Below are 24,188 nucleotides of genomic sequence, written 5' to 3'. Positions count from 1 at the left end.
CAGAGATCAGACATTACAAACAAATACAACAACATTGTCCATAGGATTAGCCAGAACCTATTTCACACGGTACAATTTATAGTATGGATAGGTCTAATTTAAATAAAAATTATCTCTGACTTATTTTGAAACACGGCGCGAATAACTTGCCCTTATCTATGTTACCTTCTTTTAACCACAACAGTGACACAACAATAAACAACAACATTGTGGTCGAAACTCCTCATAATTAATTAATTTAATTTCATCAGCTGTTATGCAAATGGCTTATCTTGGTTTGTTTACATTTCACCCGTTAAGCGCGGTAACCGAATCGAAGTGCAACTGCAGCAGCAACTCTGAATGCATTTCAATTAAAATCGAAATTTTAAAAATAAAACTGTTTACCGTTTTCCGTTTTATTGAATATAAAAATGCATTTGGAGCAAGTATAGATGATTACTCGCTGTGGAATATTAATGAAGGCCCCTAAACGTTGTTGTCGCTTCTTGTTTTGTTTGGGGGGACCTTAGTAAACTAAAGTATGAGAGAATATTATATTAAATAGCAAATACCACAGTATTTTATTTAACAGTTGAGCATGGTTATTGTGAACGCATTTAGTTTATTGAAATCATAATAAATTGTGGTCATACCTCCAATAATTGTTCAAAACAAGTGGTAGATTGCTCGATATAAGGATGACTGACTGTATTGCTCTCTTCTTCGAGACCCTCTTGTATTAATTTTGTCATTCGCATAGTGTAAATGCGGTGTCACAAAAGGTGAAGTGGCTCAGTCATCGCTTAATTTGCATAAATTTCTGTCATTTTAAATGCTGTGCGGCTAAAGTTGATTCACTCATATCCACAGATCAAAAGCATTGAGTTGATAAATAAAATAATGAAAATTTAAGAAGTATTTCAAAGGGTTTCGTATACTGGAAAATACTTTCTCAACAATAGGGTATGATTTTCATGACTTCTTTCCATTGGTTCTTGCTGATTAATATTTCCAATAAAATAATTTTCCATAACTTAAAATTCTCCATATTTTATGTAGTAATTTGTAGGTATTTCAATTCTCAACTTCTACTATAAATCCACAAAAGCAAACGAATACCCTGTCAAATCCACGTTACAAGTTGGAAAACCAAATAAATTTGATATGTTTATCATTTCACAACAGCCCTAACCTCATTTTGATAAATATTCTAATTTGTGTAAGTAACAAATTAATTAGAGCGTCGACAGTGGTTTATTTTAGCGGCTCTATCTACAAAACCTTGTTTTCGAATTAACCGAGAAACCAGAAACCAAAATTCAATTCAAAAGCATGACGAGCGAGCGAGCAAACGAGAAAAGAAGCCAGCCAGCCAGAGCAATTAACAAATAATAAACGATATCATCAGACTTTATTGTGGATAATTAAAAAGCGAGCAATGAGCAATAAGAAAGAATCGTGTTAATCTTAAAAATTCCCACGGCTTGACAAACTTCAGTTAAAGAGGCATTACAACAAAACCACATCAAACATTTACGAATATTTAGATACGACTCGAGTGTACACAAAACGGCATACATAGTAACTCATTTTACATACAAACATAACAAGACCATAGACAAGTATAGAGTTTAATACTGACATTCTCATATGTCACCATAAAAAAAGCTCAAACTTGTATGACTTAAGATATGAGTGTATGATGGCCCAACCCCTGCCCGTCACACCGTTCAAAAGAAATTAACAAAAACAGGGGCAAGTTTCATTTCGGAATAGAGATAACTTATTAGTTTGCAAGCTTTATCTTAAGAAGGCAACAAAGAGGGGCATACTCGTAAATCATTCTATGGAATTACAAAAAAATCTTAGCAAAAGGGTCATATTTCCTGGCTCTACAAATTGACACATACACAAGAACTATTTGACACTTATGCACCCAAGAGTGATATTGCATTGTTATATTATTATATATGTATGAGATATACCGCTATGAGGAACTTATGTTCATACATACACATTGTCATAATGTCTTAAATCACTGATGGGCAGAAATGCTCTGCCTCACACACAAAAGTGTAAAAAATACATGAGTCTCTCGCAATTTGCCCACCATTGTCTTAAATGTACTTTTTTTCTTATAAATCGAACAATATTTGAAATTAAACACCAAGAATTTCAACTCGAAATCGCTGGAACAAGAAATGTTTTTAGAAATATTTTTAAAGCCGGGTTCGTAACATTGCAATATCCAGAATATATATACATATATACATATATATACATATATATATATATATATATATATATATATATATATATATATATATATATATATATATATATATATATATATATATATATATATATATATATATATATATATTAAACTTTACACCGAAAAGCAAGTTCCGCCCATTTCGATTTTTTTTTTTAATTTTCGAGTTACGATATCTTGGATTCCTTGCATTTTAAGTATATAGTGTCTTTGGCAACTTTTTTTTCAATTTATTCAATGTTATTTATGTACAATGTTCAAATTGTGCCCCAGCGCCTTAGAGGCATTAATGGGGCGAACTCTTTAATTACAATTTCAGTTTAAGTGGACGTGTTTTGCAATATGCAAATAACAATTGTGTTAATTATGATAATGTTTACTTTACATCAGAAGAATTTCCCTTTTAAAGGACGATATTATTGGGCAGTTTTTAATACTGTCTGGTATATGATTAAATTCTAGACAACCATTATATTCAATTCTTTGTTTTGACAATTCCAAGCGGCATCTCTTGACCCGTAAGTTTGAACTGTTCCTTGTATTAATCGCAGTTTGGTTAACTTCAAACGTTATTGTTCTTGGACCAACATTATGCAAAACCTTATACATATACGTCAGAAGTTGCAATTTGTATATTCCGTACAAGGGTAGAATATTATTATTTGGATTCATATACAAGTCCTGTGTAGGGTACAATCTCGGCAAATTAAAAACAAGTTTCAACGCTTTATTTTGTGATCTTTGTAGGGATTTTAAATGTTCACATATTTTGTACACATAAACCATTGCCATATAGCTAAAATGGCTTTGTATTAATGAATTGTATAGAAGTAGTTTAGTTTCCATACTAAAAATATTCTTGAATTTGTATAATAATCCAATGGCAGGAGCCACTTTCCTTTTTACTTCGTCAATATGCATAGTCCATGATAAATTATGCTGCAGAGTTATTCCTAAATACTTTAAGGACTGGCATTCATAAATATGGGTATCTCCGATCGTAATGCTGAATGAAATATCATTTTGGGGACATCGAGGTCGAAATCGAATAACTTTTGTCTTTTCTGAGTTTAATACCAATTTATTTAGTCTGCAATACTCCATTATTAATTCAGCATCGTGTTCCATCTGGTATTTTAATATTATGTCATGATTGTATGGATAAATCAACGCAATGTCATCAGCGTACATTACTAATTTCCCAATAAGATGTAGTTTGGATAAATCATTTACGTATATGCTGAATAAAAGTGGACCCAAAACACTTCCTTGGGGCACGCCGTGTTCTACTATTTCAATGCTACTTCTTACGCCACCGATCTCCACAAACTGCTTCCTGTTTTGAATATAACTTTGCAGTAACGTTAATTCTTTTTGCCGCACACCATAATAGGGGAGTTTTGCGAGTAGTATCCTATGGTCAACAATGTCAAAAGCCTTCGACAGGTCATAGAATGCTGCACCAACTCCGCCGAAGCTTGCATCAAGACCGTCACAAATAAGGTTTACAACATTAACAATAGCATCCTGCGTTCCACTACCTTTCCTGAATCCAAATTGCAGTGGATACATTTGTTCTGTATGTTCCAGAAATGTTGAAATCTGCTTGTAAATTAATTTTTCAAACAATTTATCTATTGCCGGCAGCAATGCAATTGGCCTGAAGTCACATATTTTAAAAGAATTCCTAATTTTAGGAATTGGTACAATTTTAGCGATTTTCAAATCTTCCGGGTAAGTTGATACATTTATCATCGTATTGAAAATTGAGGCCAGGTGCCCACTAATAAAATCTTTCACCATTACCAGTACTTTGCCTGACATTTCATCACGTCCACGACTTTTACTTTTATCAATCTTTGAAATTAAGTCAGCCATCTCTTCTCTACTAACATCCTCAAAACTAAATGTCGATTTGCAGTGAGATAGACGATTGAGATTCTCAATGTCATCACCTTCTTTACAGATTATTTTCTCTTTAATTATTTTTGGGATATTCAAAAAATATTCGTTAAACATATTACATTTGGCCAAGTCATCGTCAATTAGTTGATTAATATCATTTTTCAATATTATTCTTTTTTCATCTTTCCTTCCCAAACACTCATTGAGAAAACTCCAACATTTTCGTGGGTTTTGATTTAATTGTCCCATTTTCCAGCTAACATATGAATTCATACAACATTTGCTGGCGATTTTTATGACTCTGCTAATATTTTTAAGAACATATTCAGTTTTCTGATCTCTGCCATGCTTCCTCCTCATCGCTAATAGTTTATCCTTGTATTTTCGGAGTGACTGTAGCTGATCATTTTCCCATGGCACTAACATTGCTTTAGATTGCACTTCAACTTCTTCTATTTTTGTATTATTATTTGTGACATTTTTAAAAGTATGGATAATGTTAGCTATATCTGCTGAAGGGTTGGTAGAACTGTTGAAGGTGGTAAGGTAGTTTTGAATTTTATTAGTTATATTCTTGTAATTATAGCATTTAATTGTTGTCTTGGTTACTTGAATATTTTTGAGCGCACTTCCAATTCGGCACCATAAAATGTTGTGGTCCGACATTTTACATTCGACAGAGTTTATTTCTAGTCTATCCGGAATATTAGCATATACATGATCAATTGATGTATTACTCTTTTGTCGTGTTACTAGTTCGTGGCATGATACAAAGTTCACACATGATATAGCTGAAAAAATATCTGAATAGGCTTGTGATGTAAACTGATCAACATTTGAGTCACCGGCAAATATTGTAGCATTATGGCACATCCTCCTCTCCCTTCAAAAGTTACCGTTCGAACAATTTTTCCGAACATTTTTGAAATTTTGTGGGGGAGGTACCTGAAGGAGTGGACCGATATGGCTTATGTTCCAACTTAAACTATGTTTGGAAAAATAATACAAAGGCCAAATTTTGGACCCAATCAGCAGATCCGTTGGAGAGTTATCTTGCGCTCCAACCACCTCACACGGTGTCATAGGGGTTTTGTGAAACTTTCAGGCTATTTTCTCAAGAAGTTTGGACTTGCCCCGGATAAAACTTGTACCGTCGTATGGGGAGCAGTGAATACAAGTTGCTAAAATAAAAATCAAAGCGATTCGAGAGCAGGTCCTAAACTGAACTTATCCGAAATTTTGTGTGGGAGGTGCCCGAAGGAGTAGACCTATTGAGTCCATATTGGAACCTCATCTAAGTCTGGTACATATTTCACAATGGGCAAAGTATAAACCAAATCGGTTACCCCTTCAAAAGTTATCGTGCGCACACATTTTCCGAACATTTTCGAACTTTTGTGGGGGAGGTACCAGAAGGAGTGGACCGATGTAGCCCATCTTCGAACTAAAACTAAGTTTGGGCAAAATATTACGAAAGCCAAATTTGAACCGAATCGGTTCATCCGTTCGAGAGTTATCGTGCGCTCCAGCCAGCAGGACAGACAGACAGACGGACGGACGGACATGGCTAGATCGAATCCAAATTGTCTGAAACACATTTCGTCCAAACATACTTGGGGTCTAAAACCATTATTTCGATGAGGCACATTTTCATCGTATCAAAGTGTATATTAGGGTTATGACTTTTTGACATTTTTCCTCAAAAATGATTTCCTGTAGTAGGGATGAATGAACTTTTGCCTATTAATCACTATGCAATCGTTTATTCCATTGAAATATAAAAAAAGTTCACGCACAAATCGATTTAAAAAAAATATTTTTTTTTTTAAAAAATATATGAAATGAAAAAAAAAATAGTTTTCAAAAAATTATTTTTTGTTGCACGAATGAATAAATATAAGCCTACTAATAACTATAATAACGTTTATTTCATTCAAATATTAAAAAAGACGCGAAAAAAGTCACTTTGAAAAAATTTTAAATTTGTTGTTTTTTGTTAAAAAATTATATTTTTGAATAAAAGCGTTTACGACATTTTTACGATTCTCAGAATTGAAAAAAAATAGTGAGAAATAAATTCTATGTCATTTTAATTATCACATGTGACTCTAAAGGTTATTTTCAATTATATATCTGTTTTCAGTGACTTCAAAAAATTGTCCATAATTTTGATAAATTCAAATTTTTAAATCATTTTGTGCGTGAAGTTTTTTAACCGAATCACCTTATAATTAAGATTTTATGTAATCTTATGGCAAAACTCATCACGCTATGATACAGGGATATGAGGTTGTAAAAAAGTCATAACCCTAGTGTATATACCCTCCTTAGCCTAAAGGCTGAGGGCATAAATAGTAAGGTTTTCGTGTTTTTATGACATAGAAGAATATTATTTTCTTAAAATAGCTGGCAATGTTTGATTGGGAATGTTCGGTACAAGTCTAATCTGCACTCGGGGATTCGAGTTATTTATTTCAATTAATTAATGGTATAAAAATAACATTAATAGGTTTTTTGATAGATCTTCTTATCAGCATCAGTCCTGGCGGTAAAAATGTGTCCAATTGATATAGCATTTCCATATTAAATGAAACCTTTTCCAAATTGAATGAAACTTTTTCCAAATTGAATGAAACCTTTTCCAAATTAAATGAAACCTTTTCCAAATTAAATGAAACCTTTTCCAAACCAAATGAAACCTTTTCCAAATCAAATGAAACCTTTTCCAAATCAAATGAAACCTTTTCCAAATCGAATGAAACCTTTTCCAAATTGAATGAAACCTTTACTTTTATTCAAAGAAAAAATCCAGAATATTGTGAAAAGGGAAAGAAGTAAAAAATTATATGGGTTTTCAACGATTTTTTACTTAAATTCTAATCTTAAGTAATGACATAAAAGTGTAACTCGCTGCATGTTTTGCCTCCTTGAACATAAACATTTCATAATTTTTGGGCATCAATTAAGGTTAATGCGAAATAATCCTAAAGAGAGAATTTAGGTTTAAAAAATTCCTAATAACACTGTGACACAAAATGGAGGTGAAATCTGGGGCAGAGATAATTCCTTTTGGGGATGAAAGCCCTTGGTGAGTATATTAAGAATCCCGAAGGACAGATCCGCCGTGAGTCGAAGTTCCGAATTATTACTTGATTAAGTTTCTGCTGAAGACCATATAAGGCATCTGAAATTAACGTTATATCTTTGCTAACAGTTCTTTTAGCTTATTTATGAACTGACTTGTCTTCAGTCAAATCGAATGAGGATTATTTTCGTAGAGCATTTCGGCCTTCTAACTTGCTTTCTTCAATGTCCTTTTCGTCCCTTATTTCAAGAACCGCTATAAAAGTACCACATGATGAAGTTTTTCATCTTCGAAATGTTCTTCAAAAATGTCGCTCAGCAAATGTTAGGTACGACCCTAATTGACAACTAATCGATTTTGTCGCGGTTTCATAGTCTGTTGATTGAGCTGTTCGATACAATGCTCAATCACGTCAACGGTATTACGATCTATTGTCCGATCGTGTAGTACGACTCTGGCACACAATTTTATTTTTGAAAGTTTGTTTTTCGCAATAATTTTTATGCAATAACTTAATAGGTAAACGAATACACATAATGATAGAATTAAACCGGTGCAATTTTAAAATTTCAATGTCATATTCAGCAATGTTGAACCCAATTTTCAAAAATAAAATTGTGTACCAGAGTGGTACTACGCGATCAGACAATAGATCGATGATCGATGATTGAGCATAGCAACCAACAGCTCTATAAACAGGACTGCTCCAATTATGTAATGAGTATGTCCATTGAAAATTCCACAAGCAGCAAATCGTGAACCACTTCATTAGGTAAAACAATTAGCCCCTCTTATTATTAGCAATTTTTTAAACCTTAATTCTCTCTTTAGCATTATTTCGCTATAACCTTAATTAATGCCCAAAAATTATAAAATGTTTAAGTTCAAGGAAGCAAAACATGCAGCGAGTTGCACTTGTATGTCATTACTTAAGATTAGAATTTAAGTAAACCCCATATATTTTTTTATTTCTTTCTCCTTTCAAAATATTCTGGCTTTTTTCTTTCGCTAAAAATATAGGTTTCATTCAATTTGGAAAAGGTTTCATTTGATTTGGAAAAGGTTTCATTTGATTTGGAAAAAGTTTCATTTGGTTTGGAAAAGGTTTCATTTAATTTGGAAAAGGTTTCATTCAATTTGGAAAAGGTTTCATTCAATTTGGAAAAGGTTTCATTTAATTTGGAAATGCTATAACTTAATAAGGCAAAAGTAACACAAAACTTTTTAAATGGAGCTGAAGTTAATGTGTGATATACGTACTTAAAAGGATAAGAAATACTGAAAATCTTTGAAATAGAATCGAAATTGCCAAATAAGAGCTACTGAGGTTAAAATTCTGGGATACACCAATACGTAAACCTACATGTGTAATATTCATTTGAAAGATTTTTTTTATTTATTGCTTCAATTCTGTTGGAGAATTTGGTTAAAAACTTCAAAATACCAGGCGAAACTTTTGTATGGGGACTATACTGAACGTATTATGATATGCTCCATTTTACTCTGTTCCAAATTTGAAACATATATATATATATACATATATAATATTGTAAACGCTCTCTATTGAAATTATATACTTTGTGTCAATATTTCATATAAAATCAACTAAAAACCCTTTAAAATAGCTTTATGTAACGCTACACAAAATTTTTTAATTTCATGATTTTTGAAAAAAAGTGCAACCACCACCCCCCCCCCCCCCCCCGAAAATGAAATCCTATGTACGTGTAGGGGAGGTACCGGAAGGAGTAGACCGATATGGTCTATCTTCCAACTTACACTAAGTTTGGACAAAATATTGAAGGACCCAAAATTGGAACCAAATGTGTTGATCCGTTCGAGAGCAGGCCTTAAACTGCAATTAAGCAAAATGTTGTGTGGGAGGTACCCGAAAGTGTAGACCAATAGGGTCCATATTGGAACCTCATCTATGTCTGGTAGAAATGTCACGATGTGGACTAATTCGGTTACTCCTTCAAGAGTTATCGTGCGGACAATTTTCCGAACATTTTTGAACTTTTGTGGGGAAGGTACCTGAAGGAGTGGACCGATATGGCCCATCTTCAAACTTAAATCAAATCTAGACAAAATATGTATTTCGATACACAAAATTTGAATCGAATCGATTGATCCGTTCGAGAGTTATCGTGTGCACCAGCCAGACAGACAGACGGACGGACATTGCTAGATCGACTCAAAATTGTCTGAAACGGATATCGTACAAACATACTTGGGATCTAAAACCATTATTTCGATGAGGCACATTTTTGGCCGTATCAAAGTGTAAATACCCTCTTTAGCCTAAAGGCTGACGGTATAAAAATTGGGAAATATTTTCATGTTTTTTTTTTAGCAAAATTGATACTGATATTTTCATGATACATAATGTAAACAGACATTTCATTTCTTTCGTGACCCATATTGAAATTTGACGGAGAATATTTTGGTCTTTTACGTCATCTCTCTAAAATTATGTTTTGTGGGACAGTTTTGAATAAATTTGGATGGAGTCCGAATTTAACCCTAAAACGCGTTTTTTATTTTTGGAGAATCCTGGCGATTAGATAAGGTTTAAAGATTTGGCGTATTCAGAGACCTATAGTAAAATTTTATTTTTAACAAAAATATTCACCACATCCTCCTCTGTAAAGTTGCTAAAGATACTATATACCAAAAATGCAAGATATCTTAAGTCGAATATTTCGAAAAAACAAGAAATTACTTCACTATGTAAACATTAAAAATGCCAATACACGTGTCTCACATTTTTAGCTCTACTTTCATAATCTAATCAGTTTTTCCCATCATTTTGAAAAAAATTGAATTTTGTTGCACAATGTTATCAAGGGATCAATACAGGAAGTTATTGTAACGGTGAAGGTATCGCTATACATATAAAGACGATGCATTGCCGAAAACAACAAAGAAGCATAACACTTCCACATAATCAGTCCCATGGCGACCAGTTCTTTGCATCGGATCGACTCGGAAGAATCTTCGACTAGGGGCCGTCACCTCAACAATTAGATGTTTGTGTTCGGAGTGTTCATATACCGGACCAATATGGATCTCTACCGTTTGTCAGATCCGCTCTGGCCTTAGCCACCCCATGTACTTTATGATTCGAAAAAACATCATGGTCGCCGCGATGCAAAGCTCACTGTCACCTGTAGCTTGAAGCGTTGCAATGGTTACAACGTTCTGCGTAAGGAGGACCTCCACAGCTCGCCAGATATCACCATTGTGGCACCATGCCTGATAAATTACGTATCCTGGTAACCCGCCATTTCCCTTGGCTCAGGCCATCCTCCTATAATGGTCCCGTAAAGAGACAACCCGACTTCATAACCTCTGAACGCCGTACATTTCGGAACCATGGAAAAGCTGATTAGCAAGGGTTTAAGAATTTACCAATCACCGCTTCAGAAATCTGCCCACTCCCTCAGATCCTTGGGTAGATGAAAGAACTTTCCGAGACATCATTACTGCAGCAGTCGCTCACTATATACCTGATGTTCGAATATTCGAAATTAGACCAAATTTCCCAGCAGAAGCGACAGGACTAGCAATTGGGCGTCTTACTGAAGATCCAAAAGTTGGAGAACTTATTCTTGAAGTCAACAGACTAGTAGGCGAACATAATCGGAAAAAGTGGCTAGACCGCCTGAAGCAATGCAACATTGGTCAACAGGATTAACTAAATTGTGGTCAACGGTTAAATCACACTCGAATCCGGGATAGAAGGATGATAGAACGGCTGTTACTTTTAACGGCGCACGGTGGTTCAGAAATTGATTTTCCTGGCCAAAAATCAAAAGATATTTAATTTCTATATGGGATTCGATAGTAAACATATTAAAACTAAGGAAACCAAAAAGAAAGAAGCAGCTATCTCTCGGAAACCATAACAGGTATTGTTTTCATTAATTTTTTGTAAGGTAAGTAGGATTGTGGCCTTTAAAAATCATGTTAATAAAATACCGTAGCTTTTACACTACATGAGTTATTTTATTTTTCCTCAGGTACTAAATTTTATGAAATTGAACATTTCCGTTTTCACAGTGCATATATACTTTTGTACCCGTCCAGTTCCGATCGTTTAACACTTTTTTAAATTTTTTGAAATTATACGGGTAAAAATTTGTGTTTTTTTCATACCGTTTCCAATATGAATTACAGCTTTTTTACACAAATGGACATTCTTTAAATATTTGATTTTTTATACTAGTGATATAAGTTTTGTGAAAACTCCAGGAATATTTTTTTTAATTTTTGAAAAAATTAAAATTTGTTGTAATTTTTTTTTAATTTTTGAACAAATGTTTTTCGAATTTTTTTAGTTTTTTTTTGTATTTCTATAGTTTATCTATTGACGTTTGACCATCTTTAATATATAAGAAGATATAAAAAACACAAAAACACTAATATTTTTATGAAAATAGTAAAAGAAAATTCAAAAGTTAAACTTTGACCTTGAGTTTCTCTGCAACTACCAGACCGAATTTGACCGCTTGTAATTTATCTGAAAGCTGATTGTTTTATCTGTTTAACAAAAAATGAATATATCTCTATCCGCTCAAAAGTTACACATTTTTTACCAGGAAAAAACGATTCTGAACCACTGTGCGGCGTAGCTGACCCAAAGAGGTGCGCAGCTTATTTTAACCTGCAATTTATAGAGCACCCGAGAGTGATAGGGCGAAGTGGAGTGTGCTACGTCGTGTCAGAATAGCCCACCTACGCGAGGAGGTACCACCACAATTTACAATGGTAGATGTTGCAGAAGTCATTCGAAACGAGAAATCATCCAAAGCGTTCGGTCCACACGGAATATCAATATTAATGCTTAAGCAACTGGATGAACCCGCAGTTAAGTTCTCAAACTATCGTTGGCCACCCATATTGTACCAGAAGCCTGGAAAGTTGGCAAGATGGTGCCGCACAATTCTTCCCTATGATGAGAAGCTATTTCTCATTTGGCCAACATCAACATAATTTCCGGAAAATGCATAGTACTACAACAGCATATCTACACATACCAGTAGAGGACTGATCCAGAACTGGCAGTGCGAACGAAGAGTCTTAGTGGCTTTTGACCTATCGAAGGCCATTGATACCGTCAACCATGTCAAGCTGTTCGTGGTTATATAGAAGACTTCGCTCCAGCCGTGTTTGGTCTTATCGTCGTTTACTGCCAGATTCTCTTACGACCTTGTTTAAAGGTATAAGTTATTTCTGATACTATTCGGCCCATGATGTCAGTTCTAACCCCTCACTGGTATGGCTCAATTATATCATTGACAAGAAGTAGACTTATGCCTCTATAATTTAGACTCGGGTACTTGTTCCCACTGTCAGATGGTTCTAACGTGTCGCCTCCGGTTTTAAGCAGCTCGGCTAGTAAACCATCGGCTTCTCCAGCCTTATTGTTCTTCAGCCGGTTTATTATTGTCTTTCCGTTTGCATTTGTTTCCAAAGTATTGCAAAATTCTCTTTCTATAACCTTATCACGCTATAGTTATCGGTTACAAGATTACCTTGCTCTATAGGAGGATGTACCTATGCCATCAGTTTGATGTTTCATTCTTTGGTAGAATTTTCGGATTTCATTCTGGCTCCTGTACATCTGAATTTTTTCACACTCTCGTTTTTCATTCAAGACATTTCTCCACTCTGCTTTTCTACCGATACCTCTATCGTGGGCATCGTATTGCCACCGTTTGTAGAGTAGCCATATATACTGCATTCTTGGCTTTGGTGGCACCACGACACTCCTGGCCATATTATGGGTTCCCTGGTGAAGGCTTCTGGTATATTGTAAGTATGTATATATGACCTATACTTTATCACTGCGCTAATATGTTATCGAGACGAGGAGTGTTGTGTTTAAACATTTGGGTCGGTTAAGTGGAATATGCTGTGGCTATCTGTTGTAATTGCAGTTTACCGATGTCCAACTTCCCTGTTGTGTTTGTTCGTACATTTTTTGCTACTTTTAATCGAGTTGCCGAGTCTATGTTTGGTCCTCGGAATGATCGTACATCCACCCTGCTCAACATCAAATTGGTTTTTTGTGCTTTTGGTCTGGTGACACCCCCGTGCCTTTATGAATGTAAAGATGCTTAAATCTTATGCTGGTTTCTACCATCCGCCCTTTCCACTTTGGCAATAAAATCGCCTAGAATAATTGTAATGTCATGGACAGGACAACGGTAATATGTCTCTTCTAAGCGCTCGTAAAATATATCTTAACATATCTTTGGTCTGATCGTTCTTGTCTTCGGTGGGCTAAGGGCACAGATGAGACTGATATTAAAGAATTTAGATGTCATCCGAACTGCAGAGGTCTTTCACGCACAAATGTGAAACTGAAAACCAGATGTTTTAACCTCCGACTAGCTAAAAATCCGCAACCAAATTCGTGCTCTATATCATTGGAGCTATAGTACAGTGCTTGACCTTTAGGTGTTCTTGTATCGTCTTTCCCAAACCGTAGTATTTTCTGTATGACAGTTAAATGGGCTTTGTACTTTGTAAGTACATTTGCAAGCATATGGCAGCTGTCAGCTCAATACCTTTAATGGGTGTTGAAGGCAGTTCCCATTATTTTGTCAACCGTAAGTGTTAACCGCTCATACTTGTCACCATTCTTGTGCACAAAACCTAACAGACTGAGGGTCCAATCTGAAGGAATATTTTCCTCCAGACACATTTTGCTTATTAGCTGATGCATATTTAGTATCAGCATGTCGTAACTGGACTTGAACAGTTCAGCTGGCATTCCATCAACACCTCCTGCCTGATTATTCGGCAGCCGATTTATTGTTGTTTCATTTTGTCTAGGGGCACCGACGTAGCCAATGGGGCGCCGACGTAGCGAAATGATTTTAGTTCCCATAGGATATTAGCTTATGTTACACATTTTTTAATTTGTGAGTAAAATTTTAAACTGTTTTAAATTGTTCAAGAAATATGTAAAGTAGTTGGAAGTATTGCAGAGAATTATTTAACTCAATTGGTATCCAATATATTTTAAAATATAAATATAACTTGTTCGTCGTAGGCTTTTTGAACAATTTTATGCAAAGTTCTTGTTAAGTTTTAAGGTGTTGTTTAAACGTTCAATCGGAATTTTAGGCTGACTGTAAGTGTTACTGAGTTAAGCACAAAAAGTTTATTTGTATTTATTGAACGTTTGTAACATATTACGTCCAATACTTTGGCTTAGAAATGAAAAAACATTTTTGCGATATTTTGTTTTTGACATTTTTTTATAAGAGCAATTCAACAATAAAAGATAAAACCTTTGCTTAATCTTTGTGGTTTTTAGTGTTTGTATATTTTCATTTTTTTTATGATATAATTTCTGTTCCACCGCAGTGCCGTAAATGTCTATTGGACAAAAGGATTTTTCTGTCGAATTTTTATATTCTGTTCGACCTTTCGAATGTTAATATAATTGAGCTTGAGGTCAATGTTTATATTTTACTAGCTGAACCCGGTGCGCTTTGTTATCCCGAATAAGGTAAAATATTTTTTGACAAAATTTTTTGTAGACCAATGTTCGTCACTCATTCCAACTTTCATTAAAATCGGGTATATAAAGCGTGTTTGGTGCATCAAATACATAAAATCGGACAAAAATATATATTGAAGCTATATTCAAATCTGAACCGATTTCAATATAATTTGGAAAATTTATTTCTAGACATTAACTGTTACCATTCTATAGATATTTGCATAAATAATCTAAATTTTTTGGAGGTACCTCCGATTCTGATGTTATATCTCCGGATCAACGCGGAATTTCAGAAATTTGTAGCCATTTTCGGAGTATGAACTTGCAAACAAAATATGGATTTGTATCATTGATCACAAGTGTTGCGGAGCAGGTATGGAGAAATGGACCGGATCGACATAGTTCATTTTGGGAGAAGATCTTATTTTGGGAGTCATTCCTTTTAAAATATATATTTCAGTTCGCCACATTATAATTTTCACCATTCGACCCTTATGTCAGGAAATATGGACTTGCCCACGAAAAACATAATACCGCTTCAAACACAAGGAATGCCTTCAGTAAATATTTCTAAAGATCCTCAAATAGACCTTAAAATGCCCTTAAACCACTATTTTGAAGGTTTGTGAGGGAGGTACCCCAGTATGGCCCATTTTTGAGCAAAAACTAAGTTTGGAAAAAATATTACTAAATCCAAGGTTCAGACCAAATCTGTTGCTCCGTTCATGAAAACTTTAGCTAAAATTCTTGAAATTTGGGGGGAAAATAGCTGAAAGAAATAGACCGAAATATTGCGATAAACAAAGTTTGGACCAATGTAGTATCTGGTTCGAAAGTTGTCGTGCGCACTAGTCACTACACATGATTGCCTTAGGTGTTCTTTACACCTAAAAACTTGTTGCAAAAAAGCAAAGCGTTGCTAGAGAGTTCTTTTTATTTATTAATTTATTTATTTCATATTTTTACTTATAACTAAATCATTAGCATAAAGTGAAGCCATGACCATTGAGGTCTTAAACTTACACAGCTTATCCAGGGAGGTCTTAAACTGCATTTCTCTGAAAATTTTTGAAATAATCTGCGGAAGTTTGCCGAAAAAGTAGATCGATATGGCCATCTTCGAAGTTGATCAAAATATCACGAAGGCCAAATGTTGGACCGAATCGGTTGATCTGTTTGAGATTTATCGTGCAGCTACCCAGACGAACGGACAAAGCTAAATCGATTCCAAGTTTTCTAAACAGATTTCTTCAAAACACACTTTGGCCCTAAAACCATTATTTCGATGAAACACATTTTGGCTAAAGGTTGAGAGTATAAAAAATGTAGAGTAGGAAAAATTGTGTTTGTGGATTTTTGCTAAAAGAATGTATAAAGGTATAGACCTTGGATTGGGCAACATAATTTAATTTTAAAAGAATTTGAGACTGGATTCCAGAGTTTCCCTTGTTCCTGATCAATTTATGAGAAGATCCAGGATAGGAAACCAGAATTTCTATAAGTGAAGTCCGACGATTGGACGCCAAAATTAGTCTATTGACAGATGCACGATTTGGCGACAGAATTTGTCATTTACATAACCGTGATTAGGTGCTAGAATTTCTTGATGGATAGACTAACTATTGCTAAGCATTAGTTCTCGGCCTTAAGAAATTCTTTGTGATAAGTAGACTTAGAATTTTTGCATATATTTGAAAATTAAATGTTATGATATTTCTAAGGGTTTCCGATTGTATTCGCTTTCTTTTACTGTAGTTGTGAATTATTTAATAAACGATACGCCCAAAAATATATGTCATTAATATATTCATTGTTTTGACCCTATATGAACTATCACATATTGTCAAAAAATGTCTAAAAACTAGATACAATTGGCCAAGAAGTCTTACAACATTTGAATTAAACAATAGTAATGAAAATTATTTCATCAGTAAAATAAGTCTAAAATAAGGTTTACATCTTAGCTAAATAAGACATTTTCGCTAACATGAACTTTCAAAATTTTGGTCAGGTGGCCCCCCCCCCCCCCCCCGAAATGAAATCCTGGCTACGTCCCTGTCTAGGGGATATACATTTAAAACCTTCGTTTGAAATTGGCTCTGGAGTATCTTCATCTTCGCCCAGATTTTTTAACAAAACTTTGCTGAAAATCTCTTTCCTATCAATTATCAGATTCCCTTCTTCAGACAGAAATATCAATTATCAGATTCCCTTCTTCACACTGGTCACACTGTGCAACAAAATGGAGCTCAAAGTCTGGGGGTTGCAAACTTCCTTTTGGGAATGAAAGCCCTTGGTGAGTATATACAGAACCCCGAAGGCAGATCTAAGTTATGGAGTGATGAATATTTGGTCCCTTCATCTGTCTCCTCGGTCGGGGCATTGGCGCAGATTAGACTGATGTAGATAAACTTTGCTTTTATTCCGATTTCTGTGATTCTTTCATCGACTGCAATAAATCGGGAGTCAATATCTTTTGTCCTCCGACACCTGGATCATGTCGTATCATGACAGCTATAATACAGTGAATAATATTTCATGTTTGTCTGATTTCTTTCAGCGAAAATATCATCAATCGAACGTGAACTACACCGGATATTCCCATACTTCAAGAGATAATCGTCTAAAAGTTTTAAAACTCCAAAATAACTGAAGGGCACGATAATTTAGGAATTGATTGTACCATTCGGGCAACTTCATCGGGTATCTTCTTATCGTTAATTTTTTAATTACATATTAAACCTTTACTCTAATGCCTCAACCCAGGTATTTGATCACTTTTATGAGTGGCTCGCTCGGTAATTTTAGAGGTAATAAGCCAAAGACGAGGTCATTGTCCACAACTGAGATACAATGGAGACCATTCGAGACTCGTCTGCCCAATGTTTAAGCTAATCAAAACCATTGCTTGATATGCACCATCCATCCCCACGTCTCCATTAATTACATCGACGTAAAACTTATAGAGTCAATAAAACTTCATATGAAGCCAATTTCGAATTATTGTTCAATTGTTCGGCACAACTTCTTCTTCTTCCAACATAATCTAAGTTTTGTCAATTTCCAGCTATCCCGCAAAAGATTTTCTTTGAAAACAAATAAACGAAACTATTTCACGAGACAAATTTTTACGTTTTACGTGCGAATGACAGGATTGGAAAACGCGTGACCGAACTCATTTCCACGAACATAACAGTATTGAGATTTCCAAAATTCATTGAATTGAATGATTTGATTTCCGTTAGTAGACCAATATCCTTTACAAAATAGAGATGTTCAATTCTCAAAATAAATGAAATGAAATAATTAAAATTTTGCTCATGTAGCCAAAAGAATGAACACAAATCCTATTGACTTGAGATTGATTATCAAATCGAGATAAGATTCACTTCATGGGGAGCCTAGAAAACAATAAATTGGCTGGCATATCCCAACCGAAGATCAAGTGTTAAACAAAAACAAAATGTAACCACAAAAGTAATAAAAACCCATAACAACAACGACAACAATGGGTTGAACAGTAGAAGAATCAGAAGTCAAGAAGACAAAACAAGTGAAACGATGCCAACAGAGAGACAAAAAACAAAACGTGGATCTCTAAATGAAAAAAAGTTCAACAACAACCACAAACAAAATGTATTAATGTTAAGAGGAAACAATTAAACACCTGACTTCCTCAGGATGCTCATAAAAAGACAGCTATACAAGTCAACGACGATGATGATGGTGGTGGTGGTCGATTACAGGATCTTCAAACCCACATCTCTGGTCGTACGTTGGCAATACTTGGTGATACTGACACTTGTTTGTGTGTAGCGCATTAGGCCTAAAGCAAGAACTGTGTATGAGATACCAAAGTGTCAATAGCCAGGATTTGTGTGGATCAACTGAATGATGATCATTGTCATCAAAAATTCACAAGAGGTTTCATATTTCTCGCACACACACACACTAACCTGAAGATCTTGTTGTCTGTCCTTAAGTGTGTTTTTCTTTCTCTTTTGTTGGTGTCATCTCGGTTGTTGTTGTTGTTTGCTTCTTCTTCTTAACAAAAGTGCGCACCTGATGAGAAAACACAATGAAGATTTTTTGCTTTGACCTCTTTCAGGATGTCCATCCAAGTAGTTGATGGGCCATGTCCGTCCGTCCGTCTCTCAGTCTTTTTGTTTGTCAGGTTTTTGGCTTCGACATTCGACCAAAGAACAATAACAACAACAAATCAACAGCAGCAAAAGTGGCGACGATAGCACCGAAGATACAATATTTTATGGCCAAAAGAAGCCAAACACACTCACACAAACCAACCGAGAGACATACGCATGCGCATGGATAAGGCGCGTATTTAAGTTAGTTGCAATCACTATGAATCTCTGGTTCATCACCACCACCAACCACCTCCTCCTACCACTATTACTTACCATTGTTTGGGACATTGCCTCCGTCTGACATTTTAGTTAAATTCATCCATTGCTGATGGCTAGCTGGCTGGCGGACTGTTTATTACTTTTAATTGTTGTTGTTGTTGCTATTGTGATCGTGGTTTATTGCATCATACGCACTTGAGTTGAGTTTGTCTGAGTGTCTGATGAAGCGTCTGCATGCAGAGCTAAATACACAATCGGAATAATAATTGAATTGAATTGCATTTCAAACGAAATGAACTGTAAAAACATGGTTACATGTCGAGACAGTGGTTTCTGCAGCAATTTCACATCGTTATGGACGGGTCTCTGTAATTGTTTCCAATATTAGGAAATTCGATTTTTTTAAATAGGACGATGCACTTGTCCTTGCAGTTCATGGAATTTTTAGTAATAAAATGGAAAATTATTAGAAATAGGTAAAAATATGAATTATTATTTGTGATGCTGTGAAAAAATTATGATTATGATTTATTGAAAACGAAACAATAGGAAAACGTATTTAGTACTTGGAATCCCTAAGGGAGATTTTATTTATTATCTTATGAATTTGCAGAAGAGTAATTGAAAGACAGTAAGCAGAGTATGTCCCCATGGAATATTCTATAAGAATTGTTTTGGCAAAGGCTAGAAATTAGGTTATGTCGAGAAGATGAACGAGATATCCCCACATAACCTTGCGGACATACATATGTACACTTGAACCATAGTAGACCTGTTGTGCGCTTTAGATAATAATCATTTGCGACCCCATAAAGTTAAATGCGATATTCCCAATCGAGGCCATATTTGTGTCCATGTTTTGGTATAGCAACCCTATAACCATACCTCCCAACTTTAGGTAAAGCCATATAATAACGACCCCGTTCGATTTTTAGTACATAATTTGCTTTACGTAATTTGTTACCTGCATTTAAAGCAATTAAAATGGTTGGGGTTCTTAGCGGTCAATACAATTATTCCATATTAGTAGAGGGTATACAAAGTTCGGCTCGGCCTAAATCAACGCTCTTTACTTGTTTGTTATACCTCCGTCTTTAGGCTAAATATTAAATTTCTTTTACAATTCCATTGAAAAAATTTTATACCCTCAGCCTTTAGGCAAACTAGAGTATATACACTTTAATACGACCAAAAATGTGCATAATCGAAATATCGGTTTTAGACCCCAAGTATGTTTGGACGAAATCTGTTTCAGACAATTTGGAATCGACTTAGCCATATACGCCCGTCTGTCTGTCTGGCTGGTGCTAACGATAGCTCTCGAACGGATTAACCGATTCGAACCAAATTTTCCACTTCGTAACCATCACCAAAAATCATGAAAGTTAAAGATGTTGTGTAGCGTTACGTAAAGCTATTTTCTTGGTTTTTAAGTTGATTTTATGCGCAATATTGACACAAAGTATACAAATTCAATAGGTAGAGCCCACAAAATTTTAGATACAATTTTGTGATTTGGAAAAGTGTATAATATATTAGTCCTTGGATGTTAAGAATTGAAAATGAACCCTATCCGACCACGTTCGGTATAGTCCCCATTCAAAAGTTCCGCCCGATATTTTGAAGTTTTTAACCAAATTATCTAACAGAATTGCCTCAATAACTAAAAAATATTTCAAATGAATATTAACCACATAGGTTTACGTTTCGGTGTATCCCAGAAATTTCAACCACATTATTTGGCATTTTGGGTTCTAATTCCCGCAGAGAATCGTATATAATATGGATTTTGGAAATACTTTTGGTGGGAGAATCTCCATGCAGAAAAGGGTCAAGATATATCATTATTAAGTTTTCAATTGAATACATTTTTGACCACGAGGACTGATTCTGACAAGAAAATCTATCTTAAAAACCTTTTAATGTTTTTTTTGAATATCAATTAATTAATAATTGATAACTGAAATAAATACCTCAAAAAAGAAGAATAACTCAAACCGAGTCCAGATTAGGCTTGTATCAAATATTTCCAATCAAAAATTTTCTACGACTCTTTTTTTCCAAACTGGATGAATATCCAGTTATTGTGAGATAATAATATTCTTTTATGTCACAAAAACACCATAACTTTACTATTTTACCAGAAGTGATAGAATCCATGCAAGCCAACTAAAAAATCCAGAAAATTACATGAAGAAGAAAAATTCTTATCGGGAGACGAGCGATAAAAACTATGACTCAAAGACTTCGAATCCTACTCGCAGTACTGTTTGAGACTACGAAACCCATATTTGGGCTTTGCAAAAAATGGCTGAAAAATATCTCTAAAAAACTCGTCAACATTTTAACTAAGTCTTAACAAAATAGGTTAAGTCTAAAAAGCTGTATCTGATACCCCAATGGTTCTTGTTTCGGTATTTCTATCTTAATTGTACGAGTAGATGTTTATTTACTCGGAGACATTAAAAACTTTCAAGGACTATGCCCAAAGATTAATCACTTCTGTCGGCACAGCGCACACTGGTCGAAACCACTGATCTAGCGGCGCGAAAGTCAAAAAATCGAACTATCAAATTGCGAAATATTTTCCATTGTATCGATTACAGACACTTTGCAGACAAAGATTTTGTTTTTTTTTTAATTTTTGTTGTTGTAAATATTCACTCAGTTATTCACTATCAAATACAAGAGTTTTTGTTGCATCAGATTTTAAAAAATTGTTGCAAAAAAATTAACTTCATATTTGTTTAAATGTTAAATGCATTCGTAATGAAACTGGACAAGATTTATATTCAATTAATAGCAGAGGGTGAGATTTATTTTAAAAAAATATTTTGGGATCTGGAGGTACTTAGTTATTTAGCAATAAATTTTCAAAATATTTAATTTTTTTGGTGTTTTTATGGGTTGTACGCGCTTGTTCCATAGAGTGCATCTTGTAAACTTGGCCGAACTTAGGTTCGATTATTTTTTGGGGAATGAAATTGGACTCTCTGGATACGGAATAACCACATTAGGGCTGCAAATATTTGCAAATCTTTTGATGACTGCACTTTTAAAATAAGGGATTTTGCATGAAATTCATAAAAATTTAGCTGTGCATTTGTATGGGAGCTAAATCAAAATATGGACCTATCTTGAGAAATGTTTACAAGGAGGATTTCTAACCCCGGATACACTATATTACCATATTATAGCTAAATATGTTATTAAATATGGGATAACAAGTAAAAATTCAACGAATCGGGGGTACCATAAAAGGGGCTACATCGAAACATAAATCCGTGTTGAAAATGTTTTGTAAGAAGATTTTATACGCAGTGAGAACTTCTTCTTCTTTATTTGCCAATCCGTATTCGGACGTTAGCGATCATACAATTACAATTTTGTGTTACCACATTTAACTTAACTAATTGTTTATATGATTATACAATTAAATGACATGTTTTATTCAATTATCAAAAGGCTTCGGTTTCTGGCGGCATTCAGAAGACTTCGTTCTTCTTGCGGACCCGTCCATTCTTTAATGTTATTTATCCATGCTGTTTCTTTCCTTCCTCTGGGTCTTTTTCCTTCGATATTAGATTGAATAATGGTTTGGAGAGGCTTATATTTTTCATTTCTCATTACATGACCCAAATAGGATGTTTTTCTGGTCTTTATCGTACGTGCAACTTGGAGTTCGGCATTCATGCGTCTAAGCACTTCCTCATTTGAGACACGATCTGTCCAGCGAATTTTTAAAATGCGACGATATATCCACATTTCAAGCGAATTTATTCTTTTTTGATCTGATGCCTTTATGGTCCAGGTTTCGGCTGAATAAAGTATTACTGGCCATATGTAACATTTAACAAAACGCATTTTTGTTGGTAAGCTTATATCGTGACTGATAAGCGTTTTTTTTTGTATTTAAAAAATGAATTTCGTGCCATTTCAATTCTGCACTTTATTTCTTTTGACATATCCCACTTATCGTTAATCTGGACACCAAGGTACTTAAATGTTTTTACTGTTTCTATTTCCGTATTATTTATTAACATAGGTGCATTTGTTTCCACATTCTTTCTGTTTGCAATCATAAATTTGGTCTTTTTTATGTTAATACGTAGTCCATATTCCTCACTTGTTTTCGTGAGTGCATCCAATAATCGTTGTAGCCCCGCAAAACTACTTGCTAATAATGTTGTATCGTCGGCGTAACGAATGTTATTAATAAGCGTGTTGTTTACAGCAATACCAATGTTCTTTTTAGGTATGGATTCTGCAAATATTTGTTCTGAATATATATTGAATAAAAGGGGAGACAGAACGCATCCTTGTCTTACTCCCTTTGAAATTTGAACATTGTCAGTTGTCTCATCACCCACTTTAATATTTGATAACTGATTCCAATATAAATTTTTGATGCATCTTATATCCCATTCGTCCAGCCCAATAGAAGTCAAGATATTCATCAGTTTGTCATGCTTCACCGTATCAAACGCCTTCTCATAATCCACGAAGCAAAGAAATACGTCCTTTTGAACTTCGCGACATTTTTGTATTAAAACGTTCAGTCCAAGTAATGCTTCACGAGTTCCCATGGCTTCATTGAATCCAAATTGCGTCTGGCCCATATGTGCCTCACATAGTGGGTATATTCTTCTATGTATTAGTTTTAGAAATATTTTCAGGGCATGACTCATTAAACTAATTAATCTGAAGTCACCACACGCCTTCGCATTATTTTTCTTGGGTATTGGTATAAACGTTGATTGGAGCCAATCTTGCGGATATTCCCCTGTAACATAAATTTGGTTAAACAACTTCAATAACAGTTGTTTATTGTTGCCTTCTATTAGTTTGAGTATTTCGACAGGTATATCATCAGGGCCCGGGGCCTTTTTGTCTTTCATAGATTTTATTATCGATTCTAATTCTTCCTCATTGATTAGTCTTTCTGGAAAGCCGATTTGGTGAGTATTGTTTAGGAGCTGAGTTCGACTTTCGTCTGTGAATAAAGTTCTGATATATATTTCCCATACTTTTTTCTTATCCTGACGTTCGTAGTGGGCT

This window comes from Musca autumnalis, unplaced genomic scaffold, assembly GCF_047663935.1.
Source record: "Musca autumnalis isolate F117 unplaced genomic scaffold, ASM4766393v1 scaffold_3, whole genome shotgun sequence".
NCBI classification, from domain to species: Eukaryota; Metazoa; Arthropoda; class Insecta; order Diptera; family Muscidae; genus Musca; species Musca autumnalis.
The sequence above is the reverse complement of the archived record's forward strand: the minus strand, read 5'-3'. Positions refer to the sequence as shown.